Source organism: Aquarana catesbeiana, linkage group LG04 (assembly GCF_042186555.1).
Source record: "Aquarana catesbeiana isolate 2022-GZ linkage group LG04, ASM4218655v1, whole genome shotgun sequence".
Lineage (NCBI taxonomy): Eukaryota > Metazoa > Chordata > Amphibia > Anura > Ranidae > Aquarana > Aquarana catesbeiana.
The window spans coordinates 552,039,482-552,055,066 of record NC_133327.1 but is presented as its reverse complement, the minus strand read 5'-3'; the positions used below and the strand labels follow the sequence as shown (position 1 = coordinate 552,055,066).

The 15,585-nt window shown below is 47.5% G+C and overlaps 1 long non-coding RNA gene across 1 annotated transcript in view; it reads left to right on the top strand.

Annotated features, from left to right (window-relative positions):
- The first annotated feature begins 5,837 nt into the window (after nt 1-5,837).
- LOC141140586 (uncharacterized) overlaps nt 5,838-15,585 on the top strand; it is a 73,564-nt gene continuing 63,816 nt past the window's right edge. The window contains exon 1 of the long non-coding RNA XR_012243957.1: nt 5,838-5,930. This is a non-coding gene — a long non-coding RNA (uncharacterized lncRNA). The remainder of the gene's footprint in view (nt 5,931-15,585) is intronic.

The following is a 15,585-nucleotide window of genomic DNA, read 5'->3' as shown; positions in this document are numbered from 1 at the left end:
GGCGGAGCCCCCCCTCACATCAGGTGTCCCTGGCGGAGCCCCCCCTCACATCAGGTGTCCCTGGCGGAGCCCCACCTCACATCAGGTGTCCCTGGCGAAGCCCCCCCTCACATCAGGTGTCCCTGGCGGAGCCCCCCTCACATCAGGTATCCCTGGCGGAGCCCCCCCTCACATCAGGTGTCCCTGGCGGAGCCCCCCCTCACATCAGGTGTCCCTGGCGGAGCTCCCCCTCACATCAGGTGTCCCTGGCGGAGCTCCCCCTCACATCAGGTGTCCCTGGCGGAGCCCCCCTCACATCAGGTATCCCTGGCGGAGCCCCCCCTCACATCAGGTGTCCCTGGCGGAGCCCCCCCTCACATCAGGTGTCCCTGGCGGAGCTCCCCCTCACATCAGGTGTCCCTGGCGGAGCTCCCCCTCACATCAGCTGTCCCTGGCGGAGCCCCCCTCACATCAGGTGTCCCTGGCGGAGCCCCCCTCACATCAGGTGTCCCTGGCGGAGCCCCCCCTCACATCAGGTGTCCCTGGCGGAGCCCCCCCTCACATCAGGTGTCCCTGGCGGAGCCCCACCTCACATCAGGTGTCCCTGGCGAAGCCCCCCCTCACATCAGGTGTCCCTGGCGGAGCCCCCCCTCACATCAGGTGTCCCTGGCGGAGCCCCCCCTCACATCAGGTGTCCCTGGCTGGGCCCCCCCCACAACAAGAGTCCCCCAGTGGAGCCCCCCTCACATCAGGAGTCCCCGGCAGAGCCCCCCTCACATCAGGAGTCCCCCAGTGGAGCCCCCCCTCACATCAGGTGTCCCCCAGTGGAGCCCCCCCTCACATCAGGTGTCCCCCAGTGGAGCCCTCCCTCACATCAGGTGTCCCCCAGTGGAGCCCCCCCTACAAATTCCCACAGTGGCGTGCGCCCCCCCTCCCCTACCTCAGAGTCCGCCGGTCTTTTCGAATTCCGCATGGATGGCAAAACCCCCACCCCTTTCCCTGGCAGCGGGGCGGGGGTAGGCGGAGTGAGGCGGGGCGGAGCGGGGCGGAGGGTGGGCGGAGTGAGGCGGGGCGGAGCGGAGGGTGGGCGGAGTGAGGCGGGGCGGAGGGTGGGCGGCGTCGGAGGAGCTCCGTCTAGCCCCCCCCCCAGCCGTCTTCAAGCTTCTTCAAGATGGCGGCCGGCGGAGACAATGTCTCCACCGGCCGCAGACCTCTAGCGGCGGCGGCGGCAGGCGGCGGCGGCAAAAATCAAAAACCGGATTTTTCGGGACATTTACCGGGACACAAAAAATTTGTGAATGGAGTGTAAGTCCCGGGAATGTCCCGGGAAATCCGGGACAGTTGGCAACTATGCATGTGGTATCCCCGTACTCAGGAGAAGCAACAGAATGTATTTTGGGGTGTAATTTCACATATTCCCATGGCATGTTTGAGCAATATATCATTTAGTGACAACTTTGTGCAAAAAAAAAAAAAAAATGTGTCTTTTTCCCGCAACTTGTGTCACAATATAAAATATTCCATGGACTCGACATGCCTCTCAGCAAATAGCTTGGGGTGTCTACTTTCCAAAATGGGGTGATTTGGGGGGGTTTGAACTGTTCTGGCATTTTATGCACAACATTTAGAAGCTTATGTCACACATCACCCACTCTTCTAACCACTTGAAGATAAAGCCCTTTCTGACACTTTTTGTTTACATGAAAAAATTATTTTTTTTGCAAGAAAATGACTTTGAACCCCCAAACATTATATATTTTTTTAAAGCAAATGCCCTACAGATTCAAATGGTGGGTTTTTCTTTTTTTTTTTTTTTCACACAGTATTTGCGCAGGGATTTTTCAAACGCATTTTTTTGGTAAAAAACACACCTTTTTAAATTTTTAATGCACTAAAACACACTATATTGCCCAAATGTTTGATGAAATAAAAAAGATGATCTTAGGCCGAGTACATGGATACCAAACATGACATGCTTTAAAATTGCGCACAAACGTGCAGTGGCGACAAACTAAATACATTTTTAAAAGCCTTTAAAAGCCTTTACAGGTTACCACTTTGGATTTACAGAGGAGGTCTACTGCTAAAATTACTGCCCTCGATCTGACCTTTGTGGTGATACCTCACATGCATGGTGCAATTGCTGTTTACATTTGACGCCAGACCGACGCTTGCGTTCGCCTTAGCGCGAGAGCAGGGGGGGACAGGGGTGCTTTTTTTTTTTTTTTTTTCTTTATTATTTTTTTGCTTTTTTATCTTATTTTTAAACTGTTCCTTTCATTTTTTTTTTAAATCATTTTTATTGTTATCTCAGGGAATGTAAATATCCCCTATGATAGCAATAGGTAGTGACAGGTACTCTTTTTTGAAAAAATTGGGGTCTATTAGACCCTAGATCTCTCCTCTGCCCTCAAAGCATCTGACCACACCAAGATCGGTGTGATAAAATGCTTCCCCAATTTCCCAATGGCGCTGTTTACATCCGACGAAGTCTAAGTCATGAAATGCTCGTAGCTTCCGGTTTCTTAGGCCATAGAGATGTTTGGAGCCACTCTGGTCTCTGATCAGCTCTATGGTCAGCTGGCTGAATCACCGGCTGTATTCTCCCTGTTGGGACAGGAGACCCAGAGAAAAACATGGAAGAAGGTGGGGGGGGGGGGGGACATTCCCTCCCACTGCTTGTAAAAGCAGTCTAGAGGCTAATTAGCTGCTAGGATTGCTTTTACATGAAAGCCGACCGCTGGCTGAAAAGAATGATACCAAGATAATACCTAAACCTGCAGGCATCATTCTGGTATAACCACTCAAAGTCCAGCAACATACCAGTACGTTGCTCGTCCTTGTTGGGCATATATTGTAATTTTTTTTCATGCAGCCTGTGGGCTGAACGAAAAAAAGAGATTGATTGGTGGATTGATTCATTCTGGTATAACCACTCAAAGTCGTGAATGGCGTACCTGAAGACAAAAAAATGGTTAACAATAAAACACAGTAAACGGTAAAGTATAAAAAATTGCATGCCTGAAAAGCAAACAGGATAAAACATAATAACAATAAAACATTGCAAAATAGAATACAGTAAAAAAAAGCAGAACAATAGAGAGAGAATAGAGAGAGAGAGAACAATAAAACAACAACTATTTTTTTATATAATATATATTTTTTTGTGTATTTTTTTTTTTTACACTTTTTTTTGTAACTGTAACTTTTATAACTGTAACCGGTTCCAGGTTCGGGTCTCTCAAAATGCGATGGCATCTTGGGAGACCCTATGAAAGTGTGCCTAGTCTGTGCAGTGCTGTACGCTAATACTCAACTAGTGAATGGTAGCGTTCAAAACATTCACCAATGCAAAGACCAGGATTGTCAGGACAGGAGGGACAATAATAGCGGGTGTCATGCCTATATCCGCGCTTGCTGCAGACACGACATCTTTTTTGGGGGGTTCGTTGGGTAGGGGTACTCGGGAGGACATAAAGAAAATGCCTCTCATGCAGCCGACTGTATTTGGTTGGGGATGTGAATGGGGGAAGTACGGGCGCTGCAGAAGCGGTGGGTTCCCAATTAGGACTGGCGAATGCAGCAGGAAGGGCGTTATGGGCACGACGGGCCTGTGTTTGTCTTCTTCTTGGTGGCAGCGGGACACTACTTGTGCTTGCCACCTCACCAGCTTGAACTGCACTTATGGGACTCGCCACGTCACCAAGTGTTACTGCAGTGCTGGTTTGACTACGACCGGGGTGTACTAGGCCGCTGGTGCTTGCCAGTTCCCCAAAGCGCTAACAAAAAAACTGTTAGCGATCGCAGGGATCAGGCCTGACTCTGCGAACGCTGCAGTTATGCGTTTAATGTTTTGTAAGTGACAGTGATCGATCGATACTGCACTTGGGTGGACTGGGCTGGGCTGGGCGGAGGGGCAAAACGCTGGTGCTAGCAGGTATCTGGGCTGATCCCACTAAAACTGCGTTTTTGGGAACCCTAAACTGCTGGGGACGCTAGTATAGATCTGATCGGATCAGATATTGATCCGTTCAGATACTATAACACTAAGGGAGGCGTACGGTGCGTGCGTGGGTGTTAGCGGTACTGGCGCTAACCTGACGCTGCTTGGGGCTGGTGCTTGCCAGTTCACCAAAATACTACAAAAAAAAACTGTTAGTGATCGCAGGGATCAGGCCTGACTCTGCGAAAGCTGCAGTTATGTGTTTAGTGTTTTGTAAGTGACAGTGATCGATCGATACTGCACTTGGGTGGGCTGGGCCGGGTGGAGGGACAAAACGCAGGTGCTAGCAGGTATCTGGGCTGATCCCGCTAACACTGCGTTTTTGGGAACCCTAAACTGCTGGGGATGCTAGTATAGATCTGATCGGATCAGATATTGATCCGTTCAGATACTATATCACTAAGGGAGGCGTATGCTGCGTGCGTGGGTGTTGTGGTACTGGCGCTAACCTGACGCTGCTTGGGGCGACGCAGACCCTATCTGACTCTAAAACCTAACTTATATCACCGCCGGGCGATCAGGGGGCTAAACCTTTATTAGGTAATAAACGGTGGGTGCCCTGACACTATAAAAAATAAACTAACTAACCAGCGTCACCCGTAACAGTTATACGGTGATCACTGGTGAAAGGGTTAACTAGGGGGCAATCAAGGGGTTAAAACCTTTATTAGGTAGTATATGGGGGTCCCTGACGCTATTAACTCGCTGACGGCGAACCTAAATATTTACCTCCCTAACTAGCGCCACCGGTGACACTAATACAGCGATCAGAAAAATGATCGCTTAGTGGCACTGGTGACGGGGGGGTGATCAAGGGGTTAAAACTTTATTAGGGGGGTTAGGGGGGTACCCTAGACCTAAAGGGGGTAATACTAACTGCCCTACAACATCAACTGTCACAAACTGACACCAATGCAGTAATCAGAAAAAAAAAACTGCTTGGTGTCAGTGTGACGGGGGGAGGGGTGATTAGGGGGTGATCGGGGGTGTAATGTGTGCCTGGCATGTTCTACTGTGCGTGTGTGTTGTGCACTCACTCGGATGTCTTCTCTCCTTGGCGCCGGAACGGAAAATACAGAGCCGAGGAGAGATGACATCATTTCCTCTGCTGCTATCCCGTATCCCTGCTTCCCATACAGCAGCAGAGGAATGATTTAATTGGCCGGGAGCGATCGGGAGGGGGTGGCCACGAATGGATGGCCCCCCCCTCACCTCCGATCGCCGGGGGGAGAAATGCAACCGGTCGGCAACTGGTTAAATGTCACAGATGGCACCTCATTCATTCCTATGTGACCGGTGACCAGGGGTGATATGAGACGGAGTGTTTTCTCTGTGCCCCAGAGGTGAACCTGCGCTGATCTGTACAGATTAATGGAAGACACCCCATGTGGTATGAATGGAGGAGGAAGCAGTGGCGGAATTATCAGGGTCGCAACAGTCGCACTGGCCCTGGCAAATCCCGCCTAGAGTTGCCACCTCATCCCTTTAAACCCGAACACATATGAATTACACAAGTTCTGAGGCTAATTTATTGCAGATAAGGCAACAAGTGAGTTTAATTACCACCTTAATCAACCACAGAACCTGTGTAATTAATATGTGTTCGTTTTAAAGGGATGAGGTGGCAACCCTAATCCCGCCACTGTAAGGGGGCCCCACAACCGCATGAAAGACTTCCGGTCCGGCACCTGTTTCTCTCACCTCCGATGGCTCCAGTGACTGACCTCGCAGCTTGTGCGGGATGTTTCTGTTCCCACACGCTGCGATTACACTGTATGGCATCTCTCCCTCTCTCCCCCCCCCCCCTTCCTCCCCCCACCTCACACTAACACATGGACTGAAGTCCCCTCCCTCTTTTCCTTGGCTCGGTTGTCAGAGACAGGAGAAGGAGGGGGAGGAGAATGGACACAGCACTCAGCATCAACAGAACTGGACATGCTGATCTGAGGTTTGTACTCAATCTTAATGCTTGGCACGTGCAGGGGAAGGAGACACAGTGAAGGGGACAAGTTGTCAAAGAAGAATACTTGCAGTGGGGGGATAGGAAGAGGCTTTATGTGTTAGGGGGCACTTTGGGGGGGTCAGATTTTTTTAATTAACCTCCCTTCCAGCACAATTTCTCTCCCCTCCCAAAGTGCCCCCTAACACTTAAAGCATCCTCTTATCCCCCAAATCACTGCATGTATTCTTCTTTGATAACTTGCCCCTTCCCCCCCTTCTTAACCACTTGACCACTGGGCACTTAAACCCCCTTCCTAACCAGACCAATTTTCAGCTTTCGGTGCTCTCACATTTTGAATGACAATTACTCAGTCATGCAACACTGCACCTATATGAAATTTATGTCCTTTTTTTCACACAAATAGAGCTTTCTTTTGGTGTTTTTTAATCACCGCTGGGTTCTTTATTTTTTGCGCAATAAATCAAAAAAGACTGAAAATTCAATTAAAAAAAAAAAAAGTTCTTCGTTTCTGTTAAAATTTATTGCAGAGTATTGGCAGAGTATTGCACAGTGTTGCAGAGTATAGAACAGTGATGCAGAGTATTGGCGAGTCTTGGCAGAGTTGCAGAGTGTTGGTAGAGTTTTGCAGTGATGCAGAGTATTGCAGATTATTGCCATTATGTATATTGAGCAGCGCTGTGGGCACTAAACATCCAGCCCACAGCGCTGCCATCTCTCCTCCTCTCCCCCTCTCCCTCCGCACTGTACCGATCGGTACAGAGAGGGGATGGAGGAACCAGCGTCATGACGTGACGCCGGTTTGTTTACATGTGATCGCTCCGTCATTTGACGGAACGATCACGTTGTAAACGGCCGCGATCAGCGGCTATTTACCATGATGCGGACCCGGCGGTCACGGATGTTCCCGAGTGCGCGCCCCAGGGGGCGCGCGGCAGCAACTTTCTGGAATGACGTCCACCCAGAACTAGCCGACCGCGCTGTTGCCGTCTTTCGGCAATGGCCCGGTCGGCAAGTGGTTAAAAGACAAACTGGCTGCTATTAAGGGGACAATCATGGTGTCTGGGATCCTGGGCACCTTGCTAGAGATTCAGGGCAATTGCTCCAGGTACCTATGCTAGTGCCCCCCCGTCAGGCAAGTTATTGGAGCCAAGTGCCTGAACTTTTTTTCGGCACTGGGCCCCAAGACTCAGGGCCGGTTCACACCACAAATCACATAGGAGCGCGCTGTGCGTTCCTTTGCAATTCACATGCCTTCCAGGTGCAGTGCGATTTCAGCCCTTTCATTTTAATGGGCTGAAACGATGTTAGTCTGCACTAAGAACTGTGCATGCCAAATGGGACAAAAGTGGGGGAAGATGGTAGTTGCGCTGTGATGAAGGGGGGGGGGAGGGAAGCTACAAAGATGACTAAAGTGGCAAAGTGAACTAAAAAAGCAGAAACGGGCCAATGCATGAATAAATCCTACATGCTAAAAGAACATGGTGGGGATGCAGTGCAATGCAACGTAGCTGATCAACATGACATGTTGCGGGCAGACAAAGCCTAATATATAAAGGTAATCGTGAAACAGTGACTGCTTGAATATAGCAAAACAAAAATGCATATACTAACACAAATAGGATGAATAATGACACAATGCAAAAAAAAAAAAAAAAATATATATATAATGCAAGAAAAATATATGTGGGCTAGTGGGCTGAAGAAGTCACGTGACGTGACGATATGCATTAGGATTGGAGCACGGGACGCTGTCACAGACAAACAACAGGAGACGAGCTCGGCGCTCGTAGTTAATACACACTGCAGCATTGTTTTAAATGTAAGTTGATTGGACTTGTTTTATTGAATAAATATACCTTTTATATGGGATCACGCTATGTGCGTCTCTTTCCCCCTCACACTGTACATCACTACTCTACCTGACGAACACTGAGGAGAGAGGCACGGGGACATATTCCAGTTTCCAGGCACGGGGACAGATTCCAGATTGGTGACACTCCTGGAGGCATACGAGCTCGGTGCTCGTGGATTGATGCCCACACTCACTTCATGAAAGTGAGTGCAACCTCCCCCTGTGTGTGTCTTGCCCCCCCTCCACTGTGGTCGTTGCAGAGTTATTTTACATGCTGTATACTTTTTATTTTTTATATTTCGCTTGGCATGTCCATCATTGTCACTGCCTGTATACACGGAACGTCTACACCTGCTGGTCATTTGCACCACAGGCTGTACACCTTACAGCTGTAAGGTAAGCGGCTTGCAAATACGGAGGTGTCCTCACTGAAGATCCCCCCTCCCTTCACGATTGGACTTGTTTTGTGTTTCTCATCACGTGTTTTTGCTTTTTGGACTGGATGATATGAACTAATATTCATGTTTGTCCTAGGGATTTGTCACTTGTAGTTCACCAGGATCTGGCACGTTTTTGCTAATGGGGCAGTAGCCCACATATATTTTTCTTGCATTATATATATATATATATTTTTTTTTTTTTGCATTGTGTCATTATTCATCCTATTTGTGTTAGTATATGCATTTTTGTTTTGCTATATTCAAGCAGTCACTGTTTCACGATTACCTTTATATATTAGGCTTTGTCTGCCCGCAACATGTCATGTTGATCAGCTACGTTGCATTGCACTGCATCCCCACCATGTTCTTTTAGCATGTAGGATTTATTCATGCATTGGCCCGTTTCTGCTTTTTTAGTTCACTTTGCCACTTTAGTTATCTTTGTAGCTCCCCCCCCCCCCCCCCCCCTTCATCACAGCGCAACTACCATCTTCCCCCACTTTTGTCCCATTTGTCCTGCCTTGGATCAGTACTTAGGTGTTGCAGCAGTGTCCTTTTAGCATAGCCCCCCCCCCCGACAGCGCAGGAGTTTCCACTTTCACAAGAACTGTGCATGCGCTGCTTTATAAAACGCACAGCAACGGGATCGCATGGTACTGCTGATCAAACATTCTAATGCATGCAAACACTGCTTTTGCGACCATTGTCATTAACCCCTTGCCACACACAAATATGCGGCCTCTCGGCGCCTGGGCCATATATGCATGAATTGTGATCAGTAGCGATGTGCAAGCCTTGAGCACCCCCTTATCAGTTACCGGCGTCTAACTGAAAGCTCCTGATCACTGCAAGCGATCAGGAGTTTTTGGATCACATGACTGCCAGGAGGCACAATGTGAAGAGGTTAAGTTGATACCCATTACAGATCGCTATGGCAGTGCATTTTGAATGCAGTGTGGGAAGTGCACACAAAACACAATTTTCCCTCACAGCATTGTGGTATAAACAGACCCTTAATCCGGATACATAGGATTTCATTTGTATCTCAGGAAGATCCCACCAAAACCAGGACAGTTTAGGAAGTATGGATTTGGATTTGTGACAGAACTGGGGAGAATACTTATGCTGGCATAGGGGAAAGAGGATTTGTGCTGGGGAGGATGGGGGGGAGTGGATTTGACCCAGGATTGGGGGGGGGGGGGGGGGGGTCTTCTGGAAGGGAGAACCTGGAGGAGAGGATCTGTGTTAGAGGTGGGGAGACGTCCTTCACGTTGCACCCCATCACAAACACAGGAATAATGTGAAGGAGGTCCCAGCACGGCTGTGGACAGTAGGGGTGGTGGGGTTGCATTGTGGAGGGGAGAGGGGTGGATGGTGGAGTTGAAGAGCATCAAAAATCGAAATGCACCTTTGCCTGTGTAGACAAAAATTCTTGCACTGACTCTTCTGTTAGACCCCCTTCACACTGCTGATGCCCGGGCGTCAGCAGTAAAGCGGCGCTATTTTTAGCGCCACTTTACCGTCGTTTTAGCGGCACTATTCGGCTGCTAGCGTGGCGGTTTTAACCCCCAATAGTGGCTGGAAAAGGGTTAAATCCACCCGCAAAACGCCACCAGGGCAGCGTTTTGCTGGCGGTATCGCAGCGCTGCCCCATTGATTTCAATGGGGAGCAGCGGTGGAGGAGCGGTGAGTTCACCGCTCCTTCACGGCTCCAAAGAATCTGCTGGCAGCACTTTTTTTGACGCCCTGCCAGCGCACCACTCCAGTGTGAAAACCCTCGGGCTTTCACACTGGAATGAATGTAGCAGCTGTTTTGGGGCGTTTTGCAGACACTATTTTTAACGTTATAGCACCTGCAAAATGCTCCAGTGTGAAAGGGGTCTTACTGATAACCGCCTCCTGACTTGGCCCCCCACCACTCTCCACTGCTGCTAGCCCAATGCTGCCAGTCTGACATTCCAACCTCCATCAGTGTCCCCAATGTGAGCCACTTGCTGTCATAGCTTTCCTCCTGCACCACTGCAGCTCATATTCCTGGGGTTGGCAACGGGTATGTTGGTTCTCCTGTCCTGGGTGATCTACTCAGGGTCCGCTCACTGAGCCTGTCAGTAACATCCTGTTTAAAAGCCTTTCAGATGCTGGGAGTGCAGGTCTTACATGCCAGTAAAATCTATCACATTTATGGCAGTACCTAAATGCAGGTGGAACACAGTGGTGGAACTACCAGGGTCACAAAGGTTGCACTTGGGACTGGACCCTGGTGTTCTACCACCATGATGGCAACAAGGAGGCCACTGTGAGACCCTAATAAAGGGCCCCACAATGAGAGCAAAGGGATCCAGGCCCGGGATCAGAGGTCAAGGGGGCCCTTCATGGTTTCTTGCACCGGGGCCCTGAAAGTTGTAGTTACGCCTCTGGGAGGTGGGATGGGCAGAGCGGGGGGGGGGGGTCAACCATAAGACAGATGGGAAGCAGAAATCATGTAAAGGTTCTATTACTTCTGGGTCCTGAGATCTGAGCTAAGGTCTGATCAGTTTGGTGGAAGGAATGTTTTACATTATACATACCCTATACATGGCGGTGGAGCAGCTGCCCATAGAGTAAAACTTTTATTTACAATGATTATTCTTATTGGTGAATCCATGGAGGGCAGAGAGGAGGAGGACATCTGTCACCTGAACCAGCATTCACCCTTCTTCACACACAGTGCTGATCCTCCACTCTGCCCTCACTCTGCCACACACAGCCTGTTGCTCCTGCCAGCACTAGAGATGGCGCCTCAGGAAACCAACACCACGCCCTCTAGTCACATGGCACTCAGAACTCTTCCTGGTCACATGGTATCCTGCTTCCGTTCAACAAAGCGATGGGGGAAGAGTTTTCAGAGCACGCAGGAAGCTGATGTGTGATAATATTCTGTTGTTTCCAATATTGGAATTTAGCGCTCAGCTTGCCTGTGAAGAAGAGTAAATATGTGGTCTGTGTGGGATAGAGGTGAGGGGACACCGCCCTACCCGGGACTGAGGAAGACTGCGTTGCCATGTGGGACTACAAGCACCAGGCTGGCAGGGTGTGCTGGGACTATTAGTTCCCCACGGAGGACAGGTTGTCCCCATGTCCTCTCCCAGGTTCCGGGGCTCACACCGGCTTCTTCTACACACAGGAGGAAGAATCTTACAGACTGATATAGAGGTCAACCGATATGGGTTTTTCTCTGGCCGATGCCGATATTTAGAAATCGCGGTGGCCGATGGCCGATATGTGATGCCGATTTTTTTTTGGGCCGATATATTTGGCCGATTTTTTTTTTTCCTTTCTTTTTTCCCTTCATCTCATAAAATCTAACAGTTAGACCCCTTTCACACTGGGGCGTTTTCTAGGCGCTTTTGGGCTAAAAATAGCGCCTGTAAAGTGCCTGTAAAACGGCTCCCCTGCAGTCTCAGTGTGATATCCCGAGTGCTTTCACACTGAGGTGATGCGCTGGCAGGATGTAAAAAAAAGTCCTGCAAGCGGCATCTTTGGAGCGGTGTATACCGCTCCTCCACCACTCCTGCCCATTGAAATGAATGCGCACCGCAGCCGAAGCGCCTGCAAAGCGTTTTGGCAGCGGCGCTTCAGGGGCGCATTTAACCCCTTCCTCGGCCGCTAGCTGGGTTATAAGCGTCCCGCTAGCAGCCGAATAGCGCCTCTAAAATGATGGTAAAGCGCCGCTAAAACTAGCAGCGTTTTACCATCAACGCATGCCCGCTCCAGTGTGAAAGCAACCTTAAGTAATACAGAAATTTTTTTTCATTTAAACATTAAACAAAACAAACCTTCAATCAGTTCACTTGTATGTATAATTTAGAAAAAAAAAAAAAAACTATCAAATAATAAATACACAAAAACAGGTAATCAAAACTTTTGGACGAAAAAAAATGGGCTAACTTTACTGCTTAGGTTTTTTTTTTTTAATTCATTACTGTATTTTTTTTTTTTTAAATTGCGTTTGAAAGACCGCTGCGCAAATACCGTGTGACATAAAATATTGCAACAATCACCATTTTATTCCCTAGATTCTCTGCTAAAAAATATATATATAATGTTTGGGGGTTCTAAGTGATTTTCTAGCAGAAAATACAGGATTTTGACTTGTAAGCAACAAGTGTCAGAAAAGATTTAGTCTTTAAATGGTTAAACTGAGAACTTCTACACAGGGAGTTCAGTCTTGATAAAAAGAACCTGAAAGATACAATGTTTCTTCTCATCAGACTTGGCAGGCTGCCCAGAGGAGGAGAGAATCCTCTCCACAGATAACTTAAGGAAACTTGCATTAACTTCTATTACAGAAGTCATTTGCAAGTCACGGCTGAAGTTATAATCGGCCTTTTTTATCAGCACAATCGGCCGATGCCGATTAAGTAAGAAACGCCAAATATCGGCCGATATATCGGCCGGCCGATATATCGGTCGACCTCTAGACTGATAGCAATCACAGAACTCCCATTGTATGATCTCTGACCCCATCCTCTCTTCATTGTAATGTTTGGAGGAGTCCGATTGTCTGTTAGGTGTTTATTTCTGGCTGTGTCCCCATTTGGATTGCCCTCACTTCCTGTGCTAGTGAAAGAGGGGAAATCTCTCCCGGGGGCTCAGAGCAATGATCACATTGGGGATGGGGCAGGTTGCCATGTTGGACATGCTTAATAAAATACCATATTAGGGACAATCAAACAACCAGTGTGTCTGTGGAGTGGGGGGGACCAGGATGTGAACTAGGGTTGTACCGATTCTAGTATTGGTTCCGATACCGAGCATTTACCCGAGTACTTGTGCTCTGCTCCTGTCCCCCTTCATGCTCCTTCGCCCCCTCTGTCCTCGATTTGTCAGGAAGGAGACGAAGGAAGGAGCTCTTTTCCGAATGAACAGTCAGTGATCACTGACTGTTCATTCATAACTGAGCATAGTAATTGTGTTATAGTGCCTCAGTTTATGAAAGGAGAGAAGCCCCTGTCTCCTATCCATTCATCTTCAGTGCAGCTGAGGCTGCAGAGGAAGGGACTGGGGAATCTGTACCCTTAGTCCCTTTTTCTGTCTCAAAGGGGAGACACAGGGCTGATAATAAAATAAAGAATTGTAATAAATAAATATTTAAAAGTTTTAATTATGAAAATAATAAATAAAAAAAACACACTGACACTGTCCACTACCCCCCCCCCCCCCCCCCAAAAAAAAGAAAAAAAAAAATCTTGTAAAAAATTAAGTTGTAAAAAGAATTAATACAAATGAACTACTGACAGTCCACACGTCATCAGTACTGCATATTAGTGCCACTGTCACATGACATTAAAAAAAAGTAATCGGTATGGGCAAGTACTTGAAAAAAGTATCGGTACTTGTACTCGGCCTTAGAAAAGTGGTATCCGGGGCAAACCTAATGTGAACCACGGACGCCAGTGCTGGAGGGCAGACATGGTAACCACTGAGCCACTGTGCTGCCCATAAAACTCCAGGAAGAGTCAGTTCCCTAGCATGGCCCTCTACATATCCCTCTACTCTTCTGAAGTCTTAATTTTTTCTCAGTGCTGGCCCAGCTCCTCAATGGCTGCTGGCTGGTCAGACACCCAAACAGATGTTATCAGTTTTGATCGGGTCTCCACTATGGTAACCTGGAAGTGATGATGCGCCAAAAAATCAAAAGTATTTAAAAACAGTGATCTTGGTGTTTTGAATGCTTCTAAGTGCAGAGGAGGAATTTGGGGTCTTATTGAGCCCAGATCCCTCCATAAAGAGTACTTGTCATATGCCTATTGCTGTCACAAGGATGTTTACATTCCTTGTGACAGCAATAAATGTGATCAAAATAAAAAAAAATTAAGAAACAGTGTAAAAAAAAAAAAACACGTGTGTCCATGTCCAAAACATGTGAGGTATCACCACGAACTTCAGATCATGGACAGTAATTCTAGCACCAGACCTCTTCCTGTAAATCTAAAGTGGTAACCTGTAAAGGCTTTTAAAGAGTTGCCTATGGATAGTAAAATTTACGTAGTTTGTTGCCACTGCACAGGCATGCGCAATTTTAAAGCGTGACATGTTTGGTATTTATTTACTCAGTGTAACATCATCTTTTATATTTTACACAAAAAATTGGTTTATGTGTTGTTTGAAAATTGCATCAAATTTAAAAAAAAGAGTCGTTTTTCCCAAAATTGGTGTTTGAAAAACTGCTGCACACATACCGTGTGATGTAAAAAATTGCAAAACCCACCCACAAGGGCCCTAAAATAAAATGGCCAGAAAAAGAAAAAAATCTTTAGGGCCTTACTTAAAAAAAATATATAATGTTTGGAGGCTCTAAGTAATATTTTAGCAAAAAACCCTGATTTTTACTTGTAAATAAAAAATGTCAGAATAGGCCTAGTCATTTGCTCCAACTCCCAATAAGGTGGAGACCTGCTGGCTATATACAGATGTCTATTAATGACAGGCCCTCCAGCTTCTGACATTTACTTACCTGCGGAATAACTTGGAAGGAGATGGATTGTCTGGTACAGCTCTATCTTGCAGCCAATCGGCTTCTAACTTCAGCATGTTCTATTAAGGCTTGTAACTTGTACAGTATAGGATTTCATGCCATCTGTGCCCAGTCTTGCCACAAAGAGTTAATCCAGCTCTGAGCAATACTCTTATCTTTTTTCAGTGATGGGCAGACAGAGAAGTACCAGTCAGTTCTTCCCCTGTGCTGCGAGTGACAGGTGATTTACATATTTCATGCACGAGCGAGCGTGAGACAAGCATTCTGTGTACTTCACAATTCACAACCCCCCCCCCCCTCTCCTTTTTCTTCTCCAGCTCTCCCAGGATTGGCTGCCTTTCCTGGGTTATGACTGGTTGTTTCTCATCATGATCCACAGATCAGTGTGAGAGGAGGAAATGCATGTATAGTGCAGTGAACTCACAGGACGGCCAGCAGAAGATACACAGACGAGTGATTTGATTTAGGGGAGATGTATCTAGTCAGCTGGGCAGAGGAGAAGCTCCAGCGATCTGATTATTGTTATGGTGCAGTCTGTGTTTCTGAGGTCACCTGATCAGTTGCAACATTCCTTTTGATCACCAGGATGTGTTATGTGGGGGAGGGGTGGATGTCTCACTTTTCGTGGATTACACCAGGGCTTGACAAATTTGCTTGGAATCTAGAAACCAGCTAAAAAAGTTAGGGGCCAGGTTTTTTTTTTTTTTAAACGACCGACAAAGCTTTATTTTCAATATAAAAATTAACCAATCTTAAATTTACACAGACGACTAGAACGAATGTGACTGCTTTTATTTCCTGCCATGCAGGGACACAAGACCGCCATATCCC